At 40.8% G+C, this 23294-nt stretch overlaps 1 long non-coding RNA gene across 1 annotated transcript in view; it reads left to right on the top strand.

The window, feature by feature from the left end:
* Positions 1–10661, top strand: part of LOC309873462 — a 41618-nt gene extending 30957 nt beyond the window's left edge. Inside the window, exon 4 of the long non-coding RNA XR_014316372.1 lies at positions 10512–10661. This is a non-coding gene — a long non-coding RNA (uncharacterized lncRNA). The remainder of the gene's footprint in view (positions 1–10511) is intronic.
* Positions 10662–23294: the final 12633 nt, after the last annotated feature.

Below are 23294 nucleotides of genomic sequence, written 5' to 3'. Positions count from 1 at the left end.
CTGTGCTCAATTATGAGAAGTTAGGGGCCTTTCTTTACTGAGCGTCTAATGCTGTTAACCGTTTTTTAAAAAAGAAGCCTATGAAAAAAAATAATAAAAAAATAATAAAAAAGAAGCCTATGAAATGTTTTCTTCTGATGCTGTTCTGGGTATATTCTGAGAGGCTATTAATAGAAGCCAAATTGATGGTGGGGGGGGGTATCTAGAGGAGGAGGGTGCTGAAAGAGGAGGGAGAAGAAAAAGAATCCTCAGTCTCAGAAGACTTTGCCCACTCCCACACCTTCACTTAGTTCTCCTCCTACAGGTCTTTAGATTCCAGCTTCCTTAGGAAAGCGTGTCATGCTTTTTCTGATGAGAACAGTCAGAGCATCTTATACCTCTCACTTTCAGCATTTACCACAGTTGTAAATCTATAAAAGTATATATATATATATATATATACAACTTTATGTATATATATATATATATATATATATATATATATATATATATATATGGTTCTTTGATGGATGTCTGTTTTTATCACTAGGCTCCTGAGAGTGGGGACTCATATCTGGTTTTGCTTCCCACTATTCCCTAGGTCCCAGCATAGGTCTGGCATATAACAGGGTTTTAATATTTGTGGAGCAAGTGAATAATATTGCATGAAAGGCAACGGGGAAAAGGAATTGACATACAGATTTAAAGGGACCGTTTAAAGTAACTTAGCAGTTCCGCTAATGATCAGCCTGATGTGATCAATTTAACGATCAAGGGCATGAGAGGTTTTGTCCTCCTGACATCGCATATCTGATGTCTTTCCCAACACTACCTACCTCCGACACCAGCTGGGTGACTAACAATTCTGGTGCTATTTCCTTGGAGTTAATATCAGATCTCCTAAGTGAAAGGACTCAGCCCTGGCGAGACTGCCTCCACTTCCAGGTCCCCATTACAAGCCCCAGACTACCTGTGCCTTGGTTCCACCAGACATAAATGGAAGATTCCCATGACCCTCTCCTCAGGTTGGACGTTTTGCTAAAATGGCTCACAGGACTTAAGAAGGCAGATTACTTACATTCAGAGGTTTACTATTAAGGATACAAATGAACAGCCAGATGCAGAGGTACATAGCATGAGATCTGGAAAAGTCCCAAGTGCAGGAGCTTCTGTCCCTGTGTAGTTGGAATGTGCCATGCCCCTAGCCCTTAGAGGTGTTCTCCAGCCTGGAAACTCTCTGGACCTTGTTGTTGATGGGTTTTTATGGAGGTTATATTACGTAGGCATGACTGACTAAATCACTGGGTGTTGGTGATTATACTTAATCTCCAGCCCCTTTCCCCTCTCAGGAGGTAGGGCTGAAATTTCCAAGCTACTAAACTAGGCTTGGTCTTTCTGGCTCCCCTTGCTAAAGCTATCTAGAGGCTCGCCAAGACTGGCCTCATTAAAAGACACTCCTATCACTCTTATCCCAAGAAATTCCAAGGGTTTTAGGAGCTCTGTGGCAGGAATGAACAAAACGAAAGATCCTTCTGTGATACCAAGGGTGGGAATGAATTTAAGGATGTAAATGTAGGGGTATATACAGTTAATAAGTAGACTGTAATGATGATATTAACCAAGGTTTCAAAGGTAATAATAAGTTATTAGGTTACCCTTGCATTTCATCTCAATTTATTTCCCACTAACTTCTTACATGGGCAAATTAATGACATCAGTATGTCTTCACTTAGTAATTACAGCAGTCCCCTCCCCACTTTATGTAAGCCCAATACCATTTTATTCTGAGTCATTTATTTGATAATCAGATGTTACAGATGCTCATGAGAATGTGTAGCTAAATTAAATATTCTGGCACTGTGTTTTCCCAGAAGAGAGAAGTGGATGCCTTTTAACAACTTTGGGCCCCACTTAAGACTTAAAGAGTTTAGACCTGCACTTTCTTTGTTTCTCCAATTCTCCAACACTTAGCATAAAAAAAAAAAAAAACACAACTTTCCAGCACAAACTGTAAATAAATTGATCAATTAAGGTAATAAATCAGAACTGGTCCATCTATTTACCACCACTGACAAAATTATTGCTGACAGGGCAACAGAAAGCAAATCATAGACAGTCTGTTGATGGAGAATTTTAATCATTGATCCTTCCAGTATTTGTTACAAGCCTTCTGCATGCCTGACACTAGGTATACAAGGAGACCTCTATGAGGAAGTGAAAAGAAGTCTATAGGATAGGAATAAAACTCAACACGTAATCTGCCCTCAAGAAGTTCCCAATCGTGTTCGAATAAAAGATCGCAGAACACATTTTAGAACAAAATCTATAATTGGAGACTACGATAAAAGAAGCATTCTACAGAAATGTGGGGGAAAGTGCAACGAAATCAGTTTGGGGGATGAGGGAAGTTTTCCCAGGAAGCTAAATTTTGAAGGATGAGCTAAGAGAAAAGGATGAATTAGGAAGAAGAGGGTATTTTAAGCAAAAGGAAACATATGTATGAAAAAGCTCACAACCTAATCAGTAAACTACAAGGAATTCACTGCAGGTCTTTAGGCAAATACTTTCTACTTATGAACATTCATAAATACAGAGCTCTGCATTCAAGCAAAGGCACATCAACTCTTTCAGACACGCCCGAAGGAGTTCATGGTCAGGTGAAGTAATTTCGGTCCTGGCCACATGATCGTTGAGTTATTCCTTAATCCATTTAATTATTCCATCGGGTTATTCTTTCATCCATTTAATTAATTCCTTAAACTTGCAGGGTGGCAAACTCAAATACCTACCATGAGTGAGGTGACCTGTGTCCAGCTATGGGGATGAGCAGCCCCAGGTACTGGTTGATTTTACTTTGCCAGAACATGGCCTCAATGCTGCTATGCCTTTGCTCTCTCCAGGCAAACCAGAGACCTCCTTCAATTTTGAAATGTTGAGAACTAATTCAAAGTTTTAAAATTATATGCAGGCCAAACTTGACCTTCACCTTCTGAGATGGTCATCTCCAATAGGCAGTATAATATGTAGATCTAAAGTTCAACAAGAGTGGTACACACCAATAGCAGACATCAACATATATTTAAGCGTTGAAGCTATGAGAAGAGAATAGGTCACCTGAGGGTTATATATTCACTGATACAACAAAAGCAAGGTATGGCAGAACTCTAAGAAACGGGAGCAGATATGTAATAGGTGGAGGAAAAGGAGCCAAGCAAAGAAGAAAAGGCCTTTCATGAACATTTGAAAATTAAATAAACTGGACAACAAGGATTCAAGTAATTTCGTCTTATTTGCAACTCATACAAGCTACTTAAGGCAGATGTTATCAGAGTTCCATAGTATCGGTAACTTAAGCTCATTTAGATGACTTAACCCAAGATTTCACAGTTTATTTTTTTTTAAGATTTTTTAAAAAATTTATTTATTTGACAGACAGAGATCACAAGTAGTCAGAGCAGTAGACATACAGAGAAGGGGAAGCAGGTTCCCTGATGAGCAGAGAGCACGATGCTGGCCTGGATCCCAGGACCCTGAGATCATGACCTGAGCCAAAGGCAGAGGCTTAACCCACTGAGCCACCCAGGTGCTCGATTTCACAGTTTTTAAATAGCAGAAATAGGGTTTACATGCTAGTCTTCCCCAAATACCACAGATCTTCATTCCGCCATGCTGGCTCCAAATTTCTTAGAATTTGCTGACTAGCAAAGCCAGGAAAACAGAAGTAGGAAAGAAATGATGCTAGTACAATCAGCCTCCCACAACTCTCCCTTTTCCCCTGCTTTTGACACAGTAGGAAACACTGGCTCAGAGAAGTTAAAAAAAAAAAAAAAAAACCCATCACCTTGAAATTCCGGTCTTTATTAACACTTAATCTAAAACCCAAACCCCATCCTTTAGTATTCACAGGCAAAGAAACATTAACTCTTTGCTTGCATAAGGGTACAAGCACTCGGGACTTTCATAGTAAAGGCATTAGATGGTGCACTTGGGTGGCTCAGTGGGCTAAGCCTCTGCCTGTATCTACTCAGGTTATGACCTCGGGGTCTGGAATTGAGCCCCACATTGGACCCTCTGCTCAGTAGGGAGTCTGCTGTTCCCTCTCCCTCTGCTGCTCCCTCTGCTTGTGCTCTCTTGCTCACACACACTGTCTCTACTAAATAAATGAAATCTTAAAAAAAAAGATATCAGAAACGATATAGTATCTTTTCTGTTCTAAAATCATTAGAGAGAAAACTATGGGACATCTTAAGGCCTTGCTCTACCCCACAGAATCTTCTTTCTTTATGCAAATGTACTGGCTGTGACGGAGATTCCATGTGGTTCTCAGGAGCGTGGCATAAATGAGTGTTAGAGATAAGTACATACTGACAAAACATTTCTTATAGTGGATGTTGGCAGAACATTATTATTAGGGGTCTGTAAAAGCTTGGAAAATTTTTTGCTGTAATCCATCTTGTGATAATGTTTTACTGGAATTTGACCTGAAAGAATAGAACTTGGTCACCAAGTTTCAACCCCAATCTTGTTGAAATAGTACATTTCTCCTGCTGATATGAACAGGGATTTTTTAAAAAACTTTGATATATATACTATAAAACCAAGTTATACAAGTGTGTTGCAATCAAATAGATTTCAAATGCGGGTTTGAGCATGATTATTTCAAGATTTCTTTACTTATGTAGATTAGTGGGCCTGGGCAAGAGATCTCTACCCAGAAGCTCCAACCTGTCAAAATGGTTTCATTTGGTCCAATTCTATTCTCACAGCAGGTAAAGTCTCAATCCCTGTAATAACTTCTGGAGCTTACCTTCTTGAAAGGCCCTAAAAAAGTCAATTAAATTAAGGTAATAAACAGAAAATAGAATTGATTTCATTCATTCAGAAAATATTGAGTATGAAGGCACGGAGGATATCAGGATGAATAAGAAGTGTATTCTGCCCACAAATCATCCAGCCCAGGGTGGGGGTATGGCACTGCTAATTAGCTGGGTTAGGGCTAACATCACTTTTGAGAACTTGAAGTACATGTATTTTGTGTTGTTGATCCATGGACTTTGAGGTATAGACCAAGAAACAGGTGGCATATGGCTAAGTTAGTGTTTTCTTTTTTTTTTTTTTTTTTTCAAAGTTAGTGTTCTGGTATGAAAGTTGAAAAGCTTGGTTTGTATTTTCTCATTGTTGCTTGGAACCCCTGCTCTTCCAGCTCCCAGTGGAGGGATCTGCCCCTGCAATTCTGGCAACCCTTTTAGGATCTGGCCCCAAAGGGATTGCAGACTTTTTTTTTTTTTTTTAATTCTATTTATGTATTTGTCAGAGAGAGAGAGCACAAGCAGGGGGCAGTGGGAGAGGGAGAAGCAGGCTCCCTGCTGAGCAGGGAGCCTGATGTGGGACTCAATCCCAGGACCCTGGGATCATGACCCAAGTCGAAGGCAGATGTTGTTTAACCAACTGAGCCGCTCAGTTACCCCGGAATTACAGATCTTTTAGTCATCAAATAGGAACCCAACTCCACATGTGTTAATTTATACAACTTCACCAGAGTGAAATGTACCTTTGCATTAATGATTTAGCCTCTCCCCCCCTTCAGGAAATAATCATACTCTGATATAAACATAGATTTGCATGAATATGAAAAGATCGGAAACAATTTAAATGCTGAACAATTGAGGTGTGGTTAATTAAATTTTGGCTATCCCTATGGTTTATTACTATGGATCCATTCAAATGATGTTTTAGGAAAATATTCACCATATGTTGTTATAAAAATTACCTACAAAACCATAACATGGTATCATTACATTTTCCAAATATGTGTATATTCATGTTGTAGGTTCAAAAAAAAAGACTATTAAGAATAGAAGACTCAAATATTAATAGTGGTTCCCTCTGGGTGGTAGAATTATAGAAGAGTTTTCTTCTTTGTGGTTTTCTTGTTATTTTCCAAATTATACAAAATGTACATGTGTTACTTTCATTATTCAAAACAAATTATATTTTTAAAAAGAAAGACCAAAATTTAGTCTAGCTCTTCCTATTTTGTAGCTTTTCTTGACAAAGAAGTTTTACCAAATTCCCCAAGGACTGGAACAGAAGGCTATTTTAGTGACACCAACTGTGCCAACTCAAAACCTTACAGAACTTGTATCAAGAGGCAAAGAAAAGCGTCACTTCCCATCCTGTCTGGGGCATCCTCCTCAGGAACTTAAGGTTGTCTTCCTACATCTTTTTATGTTCAAGGGCTTTTAATTTATTATATCTGTGGGACCTCGAAGCAATGTTAAAGTCTTCAGCATTTCTTCTAGTATTCTAGTTGGCCATGTGCAAATAGGACTACTGATAGCCTTTGGTAGTGTACCAGAGTTTCTGAGAGGCCAGTAATATAGGCACTATTTGTTGTTTCCTTTTTTTTTTAAAGATTTTATTTGTTTATTTGACAGAGAGACAGACAGCATGAGCAGGGAGAGAGGCAGATGGAGGGAAAGAGGGAGACTCCCCACTGAGCAGGGAGCCAGATGTGGGACTTGATCTCAGGACCCTGGGATCATGACCTGAGCCGAAGACAGAGGCTTAACCCACTGAGCCACCCAACTGCCTCAAATAGGCACTATCTGGAACAGAACAGCATATTAGTTAGGAACATCAGCCCTGGAGTCAGAACTTAGAATCTTAACACTAAAATTTACTAATCATGTGGCCTGGAGTACATTAATTAATCTCTTTGTGACTCTATTTCCTCATCCGTCAATTCAATCATAATAATGTCTACCATATCATGTTTCTGTGATGATTAAAAATGACAATGTAGGGCGCCTGGGTGGCTCAGTGGGTTAAGCCGCTGCCTTCGGCTCAGGTCATGATCTCAGGGTCCTGAAATCGAGTCCCACATCGGGCTCTCTGCTCAGCAGGGAGCCTGCTTCCTCCTCTCTCTCTGCCTACCTCTCTGCCTACTTGTGATCTCTGGCTGTCAAATAAATAAATAAAATCTTAAAAAAAAAAAAAGATACTACCACATAACCACCAAAATGGCTAAAATTAAAAAGATTGACAATACCATCTGCTGGGAAGCATGTAAAACAAACAGAACTCTAATATGTGGATGGTGGTAATGAAAATACGCTACAGCCACTTTGAAAATTGTTTGTTAGTCCCTTATTACGTTAGACATATACTTGCCATATAACCCAGAATTTCACTCCTAGGCAATTTGTCCATGAGAAATTTAAAAATATGTCCATACAAAGACTTGTCCTTGAATGTCCATAGCAGCTTTATTCACATAATAGCCCCCAAATATAAACAACCCAATTGTCCATCAACAGGAAATGGGTAAACACATTATTACATATTCATTTAATAAAATACTCAGCAATAAAAAGGAACAAATGACATATGCATTTATATAAAATTCTAGAAAAGGCAAACTAATCTATAGTGATAGGAAGCAAGTCTGTTTACCCAGGTTGGAGGTGGAGAGGGGAAGATGTGTTCAAAGGGAACTTTTGGGATGATGGAAGTGTTCTCTATGTCTTGGTGGCGTCAAAACGCACTGAGCTGTGTACTTTATTTATTTAATTTTTTAAGATCTATTTATTTATTTATTTATTTATTTGACAGAGAGATCACAAGTAGACAGAGAGGCAGGCAGAGAGAGAGAAAGAGAGAGAGAAGCAGGCTCCCTTTTGAGCAGAGAGCCCGATGCGGGACTCAATCCCAGGACCCGGAGATCATGACCTGAGCTGAAGGCAGCGGCTTAACCCACTGAACCACCCAGGCGCCCTGAGCTGTGTACTTTATTGTATATAAATTATACCTCTATACAGCATGAGAGACATTAGGCATGCCAGGTGCAATGCTGAGGAGTGGTAGCACACGCAGATGATAAAATATTACTGTTCCCTAGGCTTCACAGTGGAAAATAATGTGCATAATTTTCAATAAAGATAGAAGTTTGCTTTCTTTGTGCTGCTCCTCATTCACTGATCCAACACATATTTATTGAGCTTCTACTATGTGCCAGACATTTGACTCCATGTTGAGAGTACAAAGGCAGGCAAACAATCTTCACACAGTTCCTGACCTTCAGTTCAGTGAGGGAGGTAGAAAGGCCAACGATAGTTTATGAGGATAATTTCTGTGAGCAGAAGAATAGGAGATGTCAATGAAGTACATTTGCCTTGTGACCACTTCTGAAGCAAGTGACATCTAAGTTCCTATCTAAAGAGTGAGGTTTAGGGGCGCCTGGGTGGCTCAGTGGGTTAAAGCCTCTGCCTTCGGCTCAGGTCATGATCCCAGGGTCCTGGGATCGAGCCCCATATCGGGCTCTCTGCTCAGTGGGGAGCCTGCTTCCCCCTCTCTCTCTGCCTGCCTCTCTGCCTACTTGTGATCTCTGTCTGTAAAAAAAAAAAAAAAAAAAAAAAAAAAAAATCTTTAAAAAAAAGAGTGAGGTTTAGTTAACCAAAATAAAGCTAACTGTCACTCCAGAAATGCTCCCTTTCAGAAGGGACACAGAACGGATGGTCACATTCAGTATGTTCATGTGTACAAGCTTTGAATTAATGCTTCCCCAACTAATCGGTTTTTCAAAAATTTTTCAAAGCTGCATTTTTTTTTAAACTTATCCATGCTGGGGCGCCTGGGTGGCTCAGTAGGTTAAAGCCTCTGTCTTCAGCTCAGGTCATGATCCCAGGGTCCTGGGATCGAGCCCCGCATCGGGCTCTCTGCTCAGCAGGGAGCCTGCTTCCTCCTCTCTCTCTCTGCCTGCCTCTCTGTCTGCTTGTGATCTCCATCTGTCAAATAAATAAATAAAATCTCAAAAACAAAACAAAACTTATCCATGCTTTTAGCTTAATACCAAAAATACATTCATTTTTAATCAAATCCTGGTAGTTTTATGACTGAAATCCTTACCCATTTTTGTACAGTATAACTTGTTATACTAATGAGAGTTTTCATTTTAAACCTATTTTAGGTAGTGTAATTGTAGAGTCACACATTATTTACTATGAAATAATCTGATACAATTAATTATACTGTCAAGTCAGAAAAAAGAGGAATAGACTACATATGAGATATACTACAAAGGTAACCTTGTCAAATATATTTCCTACTCTAAAAGGGAGTAGAGGATAATCCTTCGTGAAGAGTGTTATGCCCACCTTAGAGTGTTTGGAAACCTTTGGGATGGTTTTGTGGTTGGTGCATTGATTGGGAGAGGTATTTACAACCAGAGGTTAGGGTCAGGGGTGGTAAATGCTTTTCCATGGTTGGGGCAACGGCACACATACAAAAATTACTCTGGCCCCCCAGTGCTAGTTGTATCCCCACTGAGAAGTACCATTGGAAGGTCTCCTGTGCCCTTTCCAGCTCTAAAAGTTTGCTGGTGGATTTTATCCATTCACCTGAAATGGCATTGCTTTATCAAGAAGACAAAAATCAGCCAACTTGACATCTGTGATGATTAATTTTATGTATTAATCTGGCTGGGCTACGGTGCTCAGATATATGGTCAAACAAAATTCTGGATGCTTGTGTAAGGGTGTTTTTGATGACATTGACATTTAAATCAATGGATTTTGAATAAAGGATAATGCCCACCGTAATGTGGGTGGGCCTCAACCAATCACCTGAAGGCCTGAGGAGAACAAAAGATTTTCCTCCGGGAAGTGAGAGGAAATTCTGCCAGCAGATGGCCTTTGAACTTGAACTGCAGACTAAACTTTCCAGTCTCCAAAACTGAGTGAACCAATTCCTTAACTCTCCCCCAAATTCTTTCTATTTCTCTCTATATTGGTTTCATTTCTTTGGAGAACCTTGACTAACACAGTGTCCTTATTCTTTTTTTTTTTTTTTTAATATTTTTATTTATTTATTTGAGAGAGAATGGTGGAGGGAGAGATTAAGAGAACAAGTGAGAAAAGGGGCAGAGAGAGAAGCAGACTCCCTGGAGAGCAGGAAGCCTGACGGAGGGCTCCATCAATCCCAGGACGCTGGGATCATGACCTGAGTGGAAAGCAGATGCTTAACTGACTGAGCCACTCAGGTGCCCAGCTAACATCCTTAGTCATGGGCATAAGATTTACAAAATGTTGAATGGAAAAACAAATTTATCCACATTTTCACATTTGCCATATTATCACATTTACTCCTGACATGGATAGCCATGGTTTCATTAATGCATACCTCAAATCTCAAGTATTTCAAGTATTTGAGTTTTAGAATGCCCCTGAGCTTTTTTTTTTTTTTTTAATATTTTATTTATTTATTTGACAGAGAGAGATCACGAGTAGGTAGAGAGGCAGGCAAAGAAAGAGGGGGGAACAGGCTCCCCACTGAACAGAGAGCCTGATGCAGGGCTCAATCCCAGGACCCAGATCCCAGGACCCTGAGATCTTGACCTGAGCTGAAGGCAGAGGTTTAACCTACTGAGACACCCAGGTGCCCCTAGAATGCCCCGGAGGTTTTAACTGAGTATCTTTCCTCTGCACATTTAAACTCAGGCGCACATAATCCCTGTGATTTTGATTCATTTACAGGTAACTCATCAAAACCTCGACTTGCAGCCTTTACTCTGAGCCTTCTGGATGCTTAAACTTAGCTCCAACAAGTCTTTGTCCAAAGAACCAGAAGTCACTTTTTGTTCTATTGAAGAAATAAAATAAAGTAAGAACCCAATTTGTAGTAAATTCAGAAGGTACAGTTTCTGATTCCGTTCCTATTCCCTTTTTAAACACGTTTATTTTTACTCCTATTCACTTGAAAAAAACTGCTGTGTACCTTAAACCTATTCAGTGTTCTCTCAGACACTTTTAAATACATACATATCTTCAAACCAAAAGCAGCAAGTAATTTTGTATAAAGCGTATTTGCATTAAAGTCTATTTCTTTCCGTGCCTTGGTTATATATGCCAATGGAGGATTAGTGTCAAGTTCAGGGGATCCAGGCATAACCTGTATTAAAGGATTTTTGTTTTGTTTTGTTTTTTTGTTTCCCTTTAAGTGCCTCATGTTATTTTGCAAAGTCCACGTAATTTAATCTATCTAATTATCCTTTCAACAGAAAAACATCCCTGATGTTGCCTTATTCCAACAAAAACAACACTATCTGATCCAATAAAGTATTGCCCCTGAGACATCATACAATAACAAACCAAGATGAACAGGGAAAGAGAAAACCGAATACTCACAAAGAGAATTAAAAGGCAGTTTTGCACTTCGAAGAGGCTAACCTCTCATTTCTTTTAAACATCCGATCTCGGGACTGTGGGGCTGACTTTAACTTGTAGATAATAGAAAATTTCTTAAGCTTGATTAACAATTTTTCAGACAATTTAAAGGTTACAAATGTTAAAAACAAAAACAAAACAAAAAAACCCCACAATCCTTTTTCTCTGGCTTTGACAGCTCAAGTTTTATTTCAGAATTGCACATAAAATTTATCTGTAATAGTCCAGACTCTAAGATAATGACAGTTAATTAACCCAGCCATAACTGTCGTCTATTTTTCAGAGAATTAAGCACACACCATGAACCACACACCAGACAAAACTCAGTCTTTGAACAGCAGTGTACCTAATGATTCAAATCAGAATTAGATAGAGAGGTGTTCTTTTCAGGAACTGAATGAGAATTGGGCTACTTAAAATAAATTTCATTTATCTGATTGCTTTCTAAATTAGAATAACCCTTTTCTCACAACCTCAATGTAATGTATGCTTACTACCAAAAATACAGAGAAGCAGAAAGAGAGAAATAAAGAATATTACTCAGGTCCATCCCCCCCAGGGATAAACATGTTGATAACACAGTAGGAAGCCATATGGCACAGGGTCGAAGAGCTCAGTACATACAGCTAGGCTGTGTGAGTTCTCACCTAACTCCACCACTCGCCACCTCTGTGCAGAGCTAGTAATTTCATTTCTCCATCCCATCTTCCTCATCTGTAACATAGAGGAGCAAGGATGTTGTGAAGATTAAATGAAACATATCCTGCAGTGTGTCTTGTATATAGCAAGCCTTTGATGAATATTGATGATTAGTTCCACTTTCTTGATTCTTTTTGTCTTAGTGTTTTCAAGTAGGGACATCACTGTTTTTCTGTTTTGTTTTGCTTTTTGTTTTTAAGATTTTATTTATTTATTTTAAAGAGAGCAGGAGCAGGGGGAGGGGCAGAGGCAGAGAGAGAAGCAGAAGCCCACTGAGCAGGGAGCCTGATGTGGGGCTCCATCCCAGGACCCAGGGATCATGACCCCTGCGGAAGACACCTACTTAACCCATGGAGTCCAGGCGCCTGTGACATTGATGGTTTTGATTTACATTCGAAAAGGGCACTGAGAGTCTCAGAAGACAGTCATTTATAATCACAATTATCTTTTTCTTCACACTTCATACTTTTTTTTTTTTTCAAAATCATATAAGGGGGAAATTGCATATAAAATTATGCTATTTTTAAAGTCAAGGCTGGTTTTTAAAGCAAGGACAATCTTTTATTTCACGAATCAAAAATAATATATCATTTTGCAATTTTCTTTCTTTTTTATTTTAAAGATTTTATTTATTATTTTGACAGAGAGAAATCACAAGTAGACAGAGAGGCAGCCAGAGAAAGAGAGAGAGAGGGAAGCAGGATCCCCGCTGAGCAGAGAGGTCCAATGCGGGACTCGATCCCAGGACCCTGAGATTATGACCTGAGCCGAAGGCAGCGGCTTAACCCACTGAGCCACCCAGGCGCCCCCATTTTGCAATTTTCCATGCAATAATGTTTCAAGCTCTTCCACACATACTGCCTTATTTAATGCTCACACAAGACTCTTTTGAAAGAACAAGACATTAGAATTATCTCCATTTTTTTAACTAACTCTTCCCTTACACTAATAATAGACCATTGTCATTTGCATTTGCCCTTGGAGACTATATTTAGATTTGGGGAGAAATAAAATTACATGTCTATCTGCTCAATGCTTAAAGCTAAAAATTCCACCTGCTTCCCCTCCTAAGTTCCCTATCTTATTTAGAGATAGCACCAACCAGGAAGTCAGCCAGACTCTAAACCTGAGTCATGCTATGCCTCTCTCTTCACCCTTACATTCCATGAATTACTGAGTCTGTTGGTTATATTTCCTCTTTTTTTTTTTAAGATTTTATTTATTTAGGGGCACCTGGGTGGCCCAGTCGGCTAAGGATTTGTCTTCGGCTTAGGTCATGGCCCCAGGGTTCTGGGATTGAGTCCCACATCAGTCTCCTGGCTCAGCAAGAAGTCTACTTCTCCCTCTCCCCCTGCTTGTGCTTTTTTTCTCTTTCTCTCTTGTCAAATAAATGAATAAAATCTTTTTTTAAGAGACTTTTAAAAATCGTCTTAAGGGGCGCCTGGGTGGCTCAGTGGGTTAAGCTGCTGCCTTCAGCTCAGGTCATGATCTCAGGGTCCTGGGATCGAGTCCCGCGTCGGGCTCTTTGCTCAGCAGGGAGCCTGCTTCCTCCTCTCTCTCTCTCTCTGCCTGCCTCTCTGTCTACTTGTGATCTCTCTCTGTCAAATAAATAAATAAAATCTTTTTAAAAAATCGTCTTAAAATCTTATTTTAAAAAATGTTTTATTTATTTATTTATTTATTTATTTGAAAGCCAGAGCACATGAGTGCAGGGGTGGCAAGAGGTGGGAGTTGGAGGGGCCAAGGGAGAGGAACAAGCAGGCTCCATGCTGAGTGAGGAGTCCAATGTGGGGCTAGATCACACGGCCCTGAGAACATGACCTGAGCTGAAATCAAGAGTCAGACACTCAACTGACAGAACCATCCAGGCACCCTGGTTATATTTCTTAAATGCATCTGGAAACAACCCCTTACTTTCCATCCATCTTCATTGGCACTGCCCAATTCCAGGTCTGTAGCGTTGCAATCGCCTTGGTGCTCACCTCTCTGCCTCCAACCTTACTCCCTGGTGTCTGCCACAGAGAAAACTCTTTGGCCACCACTTCCAGACCAGTGGCATAATAACGCTTTTCACGATCCGGCCCCTTCCAAATGAACAAGATACCTATTTACAAACCGTGTACCCAAGAATCAAAGTAATGCCATGGAATATTCCTCTGCAGTGACTAAAATTCAAATGTCTGCTCTTTCAGGCCCTTTCTTCCTGTTAGCAAGGAAACCAGAAAGTTGCAGTGACAAAGGTAAGTTAGTACTTAGTAAGCAGAAGCACTGTATAATCACTAGGGAAATTTCATGCAGACTAGAGCAGATCCCAGTACTCTCTCCTTTGTCCACAACAGTGTGCTTTTCTGATGTTCAGAATACAGCATTTGCTTCCACTAGATTATCTCTGCCTCTCAGACTTCATTTGGGAAACATTGAGAAAAATTTATTTTCCAAGCTAATTCTCACCTTTTCATGAAGACTTCTTGTATTTCCACCCAGTTAAAATTATTTCCTGCCCTAGCTGTCCTATCATAGTACTGTGTTCTGTATTGACTATTTCTACTATAGGACTTGTTAATTTTTTTAGCACTAAAATGATTTATGAAGGTTGCTTTCTGCTAGAAGGCTGCAAGTGAACCAGCACTTGGGTCAACCAGATCTGAGTTTAAATTCTGATTCCTTCACCTACTCATTGAGTGGCCTTTGTCTAGTCCCTTAACCTCTCTGGACTATATAGTTGCCTTACCCATAAAATATAGATAAGACAGTTCTAGCTTCATAGAGTTATTGAGAAGATTCAATGTCAAGCTACATGGAAAGTACTTTGCATAGTACTGGACACATGGAAAACACCCAATAAAGTAGATCTTACTGATCATCTGTTCATTCAGTGTGGCAGTGAGGAAACCTATGCCTAGGATAGGATCCATTATACAGTCTTGTTTTCTACTTAGTGGTTTATCTACTTTGGAAACCAAGAATGTTTTCTCTTTTAAAATATTTTGTTTATTATTTAGGGAGCAGACTTTCTCAGACAACTAGAAATACCCAGTTGGCTTACCTAGGTACCCCCTACCAGACTATAAGTTACTAGAGAAGAGGTGGAGGGTTTTAATTCTTTTTGAATCCCCAGCACCTAGAAAGAGCAGGTAATTAAAGGAAATGTCTACTGAATGAATAAACTTCTAGAAACTATTTATGACACATTTTTTATTTTATTGTCTAGACCAGTAGTTCTCAAAGTATGCACCCTGGATCCACAGCACAGTCATCACATTGAGTTTGTTAGAAACACACATGGAGTTCTATGTCTTAATTGGAAACAGATTACAGGAGTTTATGCCTATGTCAAACTCATAAACCTGGGGGTGCCTGGGTGGCTCTGTGGGCTAAGCGTCTGACTCTTGATCTTGGCTCAGGTCTTGAACTCAAGGTTTTTTTTGTTTGTTTATTTGTTTGTTTGTTTTGGTTTTTTTTTTAAGATTTTATTTATTTATTTTACAGAGAGAGATCACAAGTAGACAGAGAGGCAGGCAGAGAGAGAGAGAGGGAAGCAGGCTCCCTGCTGAGCAGAGAGCCCGATGCAGGACTTGATCCCAGGACCCTGAGATTATGACCTGAGCTGAAGGCAGTGGCTTAACCCACTGAGCCACCCAGGCACCCTGAACTCAAGGTTTTGAGTTCAATCCTGTTTTGGAGCCTATTTAAAAAAAAATAAAACAAAACCTCATCAAACTGTATACTTAAAAACCTTTTTTTTTTTTTTAATTTGACAGAGACATAGCGAGAGAGGCAACACAAGCAGGTGGAGTGGGAGAGGGAAAAGCAGGCTTCCCACGGAAGAGGGAGCCCAACGGGCTCAAGCCCAATGTGGGGCTCAATCCCAGGACCCTGGGATAATGACCTGAGCCAAAGGCAGATGCTTAATGCCTGAGCCACCCAGGTGTCCAAACTGTATACTTAAGATCAGTGCATTTCATTGTATATAAATGAAGTACCAATAGGAAATTAAAATAAAGTATTGCTATTTTAATCCCTTCTGTATATGTCTTATCAGCAGAAGTTTTTTTGCCTATCAATCTTAAGATCTCGACAAGGCCCTTGTGGATCTGATCTCCCACCTACTTTTCTAGACTAAACTGTAACCACTGCTCCTGTCACTTTTTCAGTCCTTCACCAGCAATTACCTCTTAGTTCCCCAAAGGCATATATTCCTATCCCGCCCCAGGGCCTTTGTACATGATACCACTCTCTAAGAATGTTTCTCTTTCTTCCCTTTCACCTGGTTAGCTCCCATTCTTCTTTCAGCTCTCATTCTTCTGTGTGTTCCTCAAAGAAATCCTCTGAAATCTCATTTCATTATAGGTGTCCCTGGAAACTTTTGTAGGGCTGCTGGGTACAATTGTGCAGGATGTTCATCTAAATAAGTTTTCCCAGCTGAAATGCTAGTAGATGAAATCCAATTTTCACTCCACTCACAAAGCCTTGCATATGGAGCAGGGCTGTGTCAGTCTAGAAGGGGTGACTTTTTCTAATCCATCAGAGGCATAGTCTGCTTGCTAAGCTCTGCCTACTCTGGGTTGTTTTTGTCCAAGGAGACACCTTTTAAAAAATAGCACACGAGGGGCGCCTGCGTGGCTCAGTGGGTTAAGCCGCTGCCTTTGGCTCGGGTCATGATCTCGGGGTCCTGGGATCGAGTCCCGCGTTGGGCTCTCTGCTCGGTGGGGAGCCTGCTTCCTCCTCTCTCTCTCTCTGCCTGCTGCTCTGCCTGCTTGTGATCTCTCTCTGTCATATAAATAAATAAAATCTTAAAAAAAAAAAATAGCACACGAACATGATATGGGCTAGCAGCAGTCCTGACCTTATACTTTCCCTTCATAGTATTTATCACAGCTGTAATTTTACATTTATCTGTGTGATTATTTGGTTAATGTTTGTTTTCCCCCACTAGACAGTAAACTCTGTGACAGTAGAAAAGTGTCTGGTTTTGCTTATTATCAGGTATTCCCCACACTGAGAATAGTGACTGACACGTAGTGAGTAATCAGTAAATGTCTATTAAATGCATGAGACATTTGGTGGGGAGGTTAGACAATGTTTATTTTTCATTTTTAATTATATACGTACTTAAATTACAAAGTAAAACAGGCTTATTATAAGAAATTCAAACAACAGAGAAGCATATAAAGACAAAAATGAAACTCTCTTTCCCCACCGGCCCTATTTTTCAGGTATAACTACTGTTAATATTTGACATGCATTCTTTAAGATTTTCTTCTAAGCATATGTAATCAAATTCATTATTTTTTCTTATTTTTTTAAATGCAACCCCACTCTCCTTATTGTTCTGTGACTTGCCTTTTTCACATTTTCATCAATAGTTGGATGTTTTAAACATCATTTTATAAAATGTACTTTGTTATTATTTTTTAAAGTAGGCTCCACACCCAGCATGGAGACCAATACAGGGTTTGAACTCACGACCCTGAAATGAAGGCCAGAACTGAGATCAAGAGTCAGACGCTTAACCAACTGAGCCACCCAGGCTTCTCGTAGCATCATTTAAAAAAAAAAAAAAAAAACAACTAGAAAAACAATAAAGTTATTTTGTTTGGGGGAATAAAAATGATCAGCCAGGAGAGAACAAAATGCATCCATGATCTGAGTAGTCCAGTGAAGAGAGGCACAGGGCAGAGACTTCCTAGTATAGGTCACCATAGTGGTAAATACAGGTGGGGACCCAGACATGCCCAGTTCACCTTGGGAAGTTGATGTGTCCTGTTCTCCCCATATCCTCAAAGCCAAAGAGGGACTGCTAGAGCTCAGCCTCAGGCTAAGAAGGCCCTGACACTGGGCTCTGGGCTGCCCCCAGAGATGCCTTTCCTGTGCCAGTACAGTGGCCCAGGGAGCAGGTTCCATGGGATCAAGAAGGACAAAGCCATGAAAGGCTACCCTGCCTGCCACATGCCAGCAACGACACTTCCCTTGGGCTTGCTGCATTCCCTCATGAAAAGCACCCAAGTTCCTTTTTCTTTTCCTCCCCTGGTTCTTTCACTTGTCATATTCCTGGGGAAGGGGCTTAATGAGGGGTCAGAAATGCTTCTAGAACCTCATTAGCCCCCTGCAAGAAGGACCAGGTGGGTCTCCTTGCCCCCTGAGTCCTGGAGAGAAGCCAGAAAACAAACCTGTCACCGTGTCTGTCTTGCAAGGCAAGAAGATGGGTCTGGTCTCAGAGACCCAGGCCCCAGAGAGCCACAGCAGAACTGTGCCTGCCTTGGGAGGGCCATGTATTTCCTACAGTGAGAACTATGAAGAAACTAAGCAAGAAGATTGAGCCCCTTGCTCTGGGAGATCACAGCATGTTGTGCCAAGTTGTCCCAGTCCCTGCACCGCAGAACACAACCGAAGATGGTGATTTGTCCGGTGGTTCTGGCCTGGAGGTGCTTCCACAGGCTCACTATCCTGTCCTCTGGGAAGTTCTGGGAAAATCTCAGTCATGATTATCCTTTCGGTTTTTCTTTTCTGATAATAAAACCTATGCTCTGTGCAGAAAATTGCAAAATGGCAGGAAGGTACAAGAAAATCTATCAATGACTCATAACCCCATTCCCCTAAAATGGCTTCTGAGTATCTTCATGTATCTTTTCCACTGTCTATATGGGTATGTACATATTTTTAACGGGATTAGGGCCAAAGTCTATACAGGGTTGTTAAATGCTTTTTTTTTTTAAGGCACTTTCCTGTGGGTTTTTTTCTCAATATGCTTTTTAAATCATTACATAAATAATATTAAAGGACCCCATGTATTATGCCAGGTACAGTACTAGGGACATTAAATATATTATGAATTAGGTAGTACTATTACCTTATTTCAGAGATGAAGTAACCAAGTATTGGAAATGTTCAGTTTCCGCCCCGGGCCCCACGGGTCCCGTGGTTGGGGGGACTGAGCTGACAACCTGCCTCTTGGGCGGCTGCTTCCATCTGTACTCTCCTCCTGCCCTTTTCAGTGAACACTCCTAGCTCTCCAGTGGTTCCGCTTTGCTCACTAATGGGCTTTACTGCCCCCTTCAGAGAGCATTCCTGAAATGCAGGTGCTAGAGATACCGCTCCACATTTAACTAGAAGACCAACCAGTGAAGATGGTGCAAGGAGCCAGAGATTAGAGAACTAGTCTGAGGGTGAATTATCCTAATTTAATGCCTGTGTCAGATAATCCTTTTCTACTCTAAGCATTTGGTGCCTTTCTCCAAGACGCAAATCCTGGGAAGCTAGAAACAACTGCCTCAAATCAAGCAGCAGGTCAGTGGGAGATGGATTCACCCCTGCTCCCAACAAATCTCTAAGGACTGTGATCATTCTGTCATGGGCTGCGGGGCATTCATGTCATAGCGCCTCTAGAGATGTCACAGAGATTTAAAGATGGCCACCTCTCCACTTTCTATTCAGAAGTAGAAAACTCTGACCTCTGCCTAAGTCAGATGTCAGCAGACTTCCTCAGTGAAAGACCAGGTATCAAATGTTTCAGGCTTCGAGGACCATATAGCTTCTGTCAGTTCGGCTGTTGTGGCAAAAAAGAAGCCATAAATAATACGTAACCGACATGGCTGTGTTCCATTAGACTTTTATTTACAAAAATAGGTGGCCGTCAAACATTTGACCCATAAGCAGTATTAGACTGCTGAAGGGCGGCAAAGGAGAAGGAGGGAAGGATCCCTCCAAAGGACAGAAGGGGAAATCCCTCACCATTTCCGGCAAGGTCAGTCTCGCTGGTTCCCCCTGGGGCTTCAGACCCTCGCTGACAGCCTCCGCCAGAGGTTGTCAATTTCCCGAAAAGTACTAGAATTGGTCCACAAAGGGAAAGTCCTGAGAAATTTCTGGAGAATCCAGGGAGTGCGGCGGCCGACAAGGGCTCCCCACCAAATGCAGAGTCCACCAGATGTGGGGTGACCTGATCAGGTGGAGGCCAGCAGCTCAGGGGGTGAAAGAATTGACCAGTATGAAGGAAACAGAAGTTTATTGAATATACCGCAAGGAAACACTGGCCAAGCAGCAGAGGAGAGACTGTTGACCAGGTGGTGGGGAGCTTAGTGAAGGGAGCAAGGTGAGGAGGTATGGGAATCTATGAATTTTCCTTTTTTTGTATCTGTGCCCAGGTGTAAGTAACCCATTGGTCAGCTAGGGCTTATGGTTATTTTGAGGTGATTTGCCCAATGGCCTGGTGGTCAGTATGGGCCCTTTTACCATACTTGGGTTTCCATTGCTCACGTTGGTTGCCTAAAAGCAGCCTCTACAAGCTGTAATTTCTCAACCTCTGCTTTTAAGGTTTAAGCCTTCCCCCAAAGCACCTAGATATTGGGTAGGTTATAATTTACATACAAATCACCTAAATTTTAGAGCATAAGTTCACTTCCGAGGGGTTGACCTGTTTTTCTTCAGTGGTGTAGGAACACAATCTTTCAACTATTAATCTAAAATCTTGGGGAAGTACAGGGAAATCAGAGAATGTTTTGGCTTATATTGGAGTTGGTCAGTATTACTAACAGATGAAAAGGGAAATATTTTACAGATCTATAGCTACCAAAATAGAGGATGAATCAGACTGAAGGAAAGAAAACATTAGGAAAATCAAAAAGGGAGTGTGAGGAGGAAAAAATGACATTAATAAAACCAGGCAGCTCCATTTGGTTTCAGGTAGCCAACTGAGGCAAGGGGCAGCTTATCCAAATCAGGAAATGAAGGGACTCAACAGCTGTCATTAATAACTGGCATTTCCCTTCAGAGGTTTTAATTGAGGCAAAGATACTAAGATCACATTTGGGACATTTGGAGAGAAGAATGCCAGGTAATGTACTGATGAGAAGTTGATAGGAATAACTCACACCGGGGACATGCTCTACACTCCTCATTCCATCTTCCTGACTTCCTTCATTCACCTGCAAAACTGGGATGAGGTAGCAAAACCCCATCTACCTCCTGGATCTGGAAAGAGAGCCATGAAATGTGCTGTTGAGCCTGCGTATGCTGAGGTTATTAACACGCCCAAGAAGGGGGGGTGGGTGGACAACCGTCCCTCAGCTGGAGAGCTTTAGAAGACGCATTCTGGGGACAGGATTACACTGAGCCAGGCAAGGTCCCAAGGATTAGAATGTCAGGGCTGACAAGAATCCATGACTGATGGCTTTCCTCCAGCCCCAGCACCTTCTTGGGAAGAGCTAGTCTCAAAATGCAGGCAGAGGGACGCCTGGGTGGCTCAGTTGGTTAAGCAGCTGCCTTCGGCTCAGGTCATAATCCCAGCGTCCTGGGATTGAGTCCCACATTGGGCTCCTTGCTCAGCAGGGAGCCTGCTTCTCCCTCTGCCTCTGCCTTCCACTCTGTCTGCCTGTGCTCGATTTCTCCCCCCCCCCCCGATAAATAAATAAAAATCTTAAAAAAAAAATGCAGGCAGAAAGTCTGCATGAGACATTTTTTAATGCTGGAAGAATATTAGGCTTTTTGAAGGCAGGGACTGTGTCTTATTTTTCCCTTTTTAATCCCCACCCCCACACCCAATTATCATAATGTTTTGCACATAAATGGCATTCAGTAAATTCCTCCTGATTGATTTTAAAGTGTTCAAAGAAGCCCTATGATGTTCGGTTCATAGAAAACTGGATCTGCAAGCGTATGATTACACGTTGCCTGAGTGATGATGAACAGCTGCTATTTATGAAGCAGAAGAGACAGAAAAAATGTTGAATGAATGAGAAATAGACTTCAACTGAAATGGGAAGGATTTAATTTAGCTTTTGAAACTCATTTCCTGATTTGAAGCTTGCATGCTACTAGAAGACAATACGAAGGGAAGCTGTTAAGTTTCTTTATAAATAAATGATCTTTGAAAGTTTTTCCCCAAAAATGAACCCTTTATTTGAAGACTAAGGGTATTTCTGACTAGCATTTTCCATAGTCTAATGAGATAGATTTTTTTTTTTAAATAGAGTTTTTGAAAAAAGAGAGAGAGAAGCAAACTGTAGGAGACTCTTAATTATAGAGAACAAACTGGCTTGATGGAGGGTGTTGGGTGGGGGATGAGCTAAATGGGTGATGGGTATTAAGGAAGGCATTTGTGATGAGCCCTGGGTGTTATTTATAAATTCTGCTCCTGCAGCCAAATTACACTATATGTTAACTAATTAGAATTTAAACAAAAATTTGAAAGAAAAAACGGGATTTTTGGCATGTGGAGGATAATTTTATAGAAAAGTTGCAAAGATAGCACAGAGACTTCCTGTATACCCCTTACTCAGATTCCCTCATTGTTAACATTTTTATTACCATGGCACGTTCATCAAAAATGTTATAAAAGGGGTGCCTGGGTGGCTCAGTGGGTTAAGCCGCTGCCTTCGGCTCAGGTCATGATCTCAGGGTCCTGGGATCGAGTCCCGCATCGGGCTCTCTGCTCAGCGGAGAGCCTGCTTCCCTTCCTCTCTCTCTGCCTGCCTCTCTGCCCACTTGTGATCTCTCTCTGTCAAATAAATAAATAAATAAAAAAATCTTAAAAAAAAAAAAAAAAAGGAATCCTCCTACCCTGAATGTGTCTTTCTCCTAAGTTTTCATCCACCCTCTTCCTTCCCACAGGGGAGGAAAGCCTTTCCCTCTACCCTCCCAGGTTTCTACTATATTTGAGTGCATCAAATATAGTAGAAAAGGTATACAAATTTATTAATTTTTCATATAACATGCACAGGGTCACCACAGGGAACAAAAAGTGAATACCCAAAACTGAGATTTGAGCTTATACCATCTCAGTAGGGGAAGGGGATGGGAGATGTATGTCACACAGGGGAGAGTAAATGATTTTTTTGGAAGATGAATAGGCCCTTACAATCAATGGGAGATCCGACGGTTCATAACAAAGTGTGTCTGGATGTGGTGTGACTTCTAGTCTCTTCTTCTGTGGTAAGAGTCAATCTTCTCTGATTGATGAAACTCCTGGAGAGGGGATTTATGACAGTTGCACTCTTTTTGGATGATCTCTCTTTAGGCAGTTAAGAGGAGTTCAGAGAAAGCCTTTTGTTCAAGTGACTTCAGCTCAAAATAACCAATATAACCCAAAAAGCATATTGTGGGTGGTGCGTCCGTAAGCTCCTTCACCCCCATCTCTGCTCCTTAATTATAAATCGCCACTTGTCCTTGCTGCATTTTGGAGTTGAGCCCTATCTCTTTCCTATTGACAATAGTCTTTTTTTGTTTCTTTGTTTTGGGGGTTTTTTTTGTTTGTTTGTTTGTTTGGTTTTTTCGGTAATGGTCTCGATACCTATTACTATAGTCCTAAATAAAGTTACTTACTATTTTAACAAGTGTCAATAATTTCTTAACATTGGTAATAACAAGCATTAACTAATTTCCATTTATTCCTGTCTCATT

Source organism: Mustela nivalis, assembly GCF_964662115.1.
Source record: "Mustela nivalis genome assembly, chromosome: 9".
In the NCBI taxonomy this organism is placed as follows: domain Eukaryota; kingdom Metazoa; phylum Chordata; class Mammalia; order Carnivora; family Mustelidae; genus Mustela; species Mustela nivalis.
This window is presented reverse-complemented; position numbering and strand designations above follow the sequence as displayed.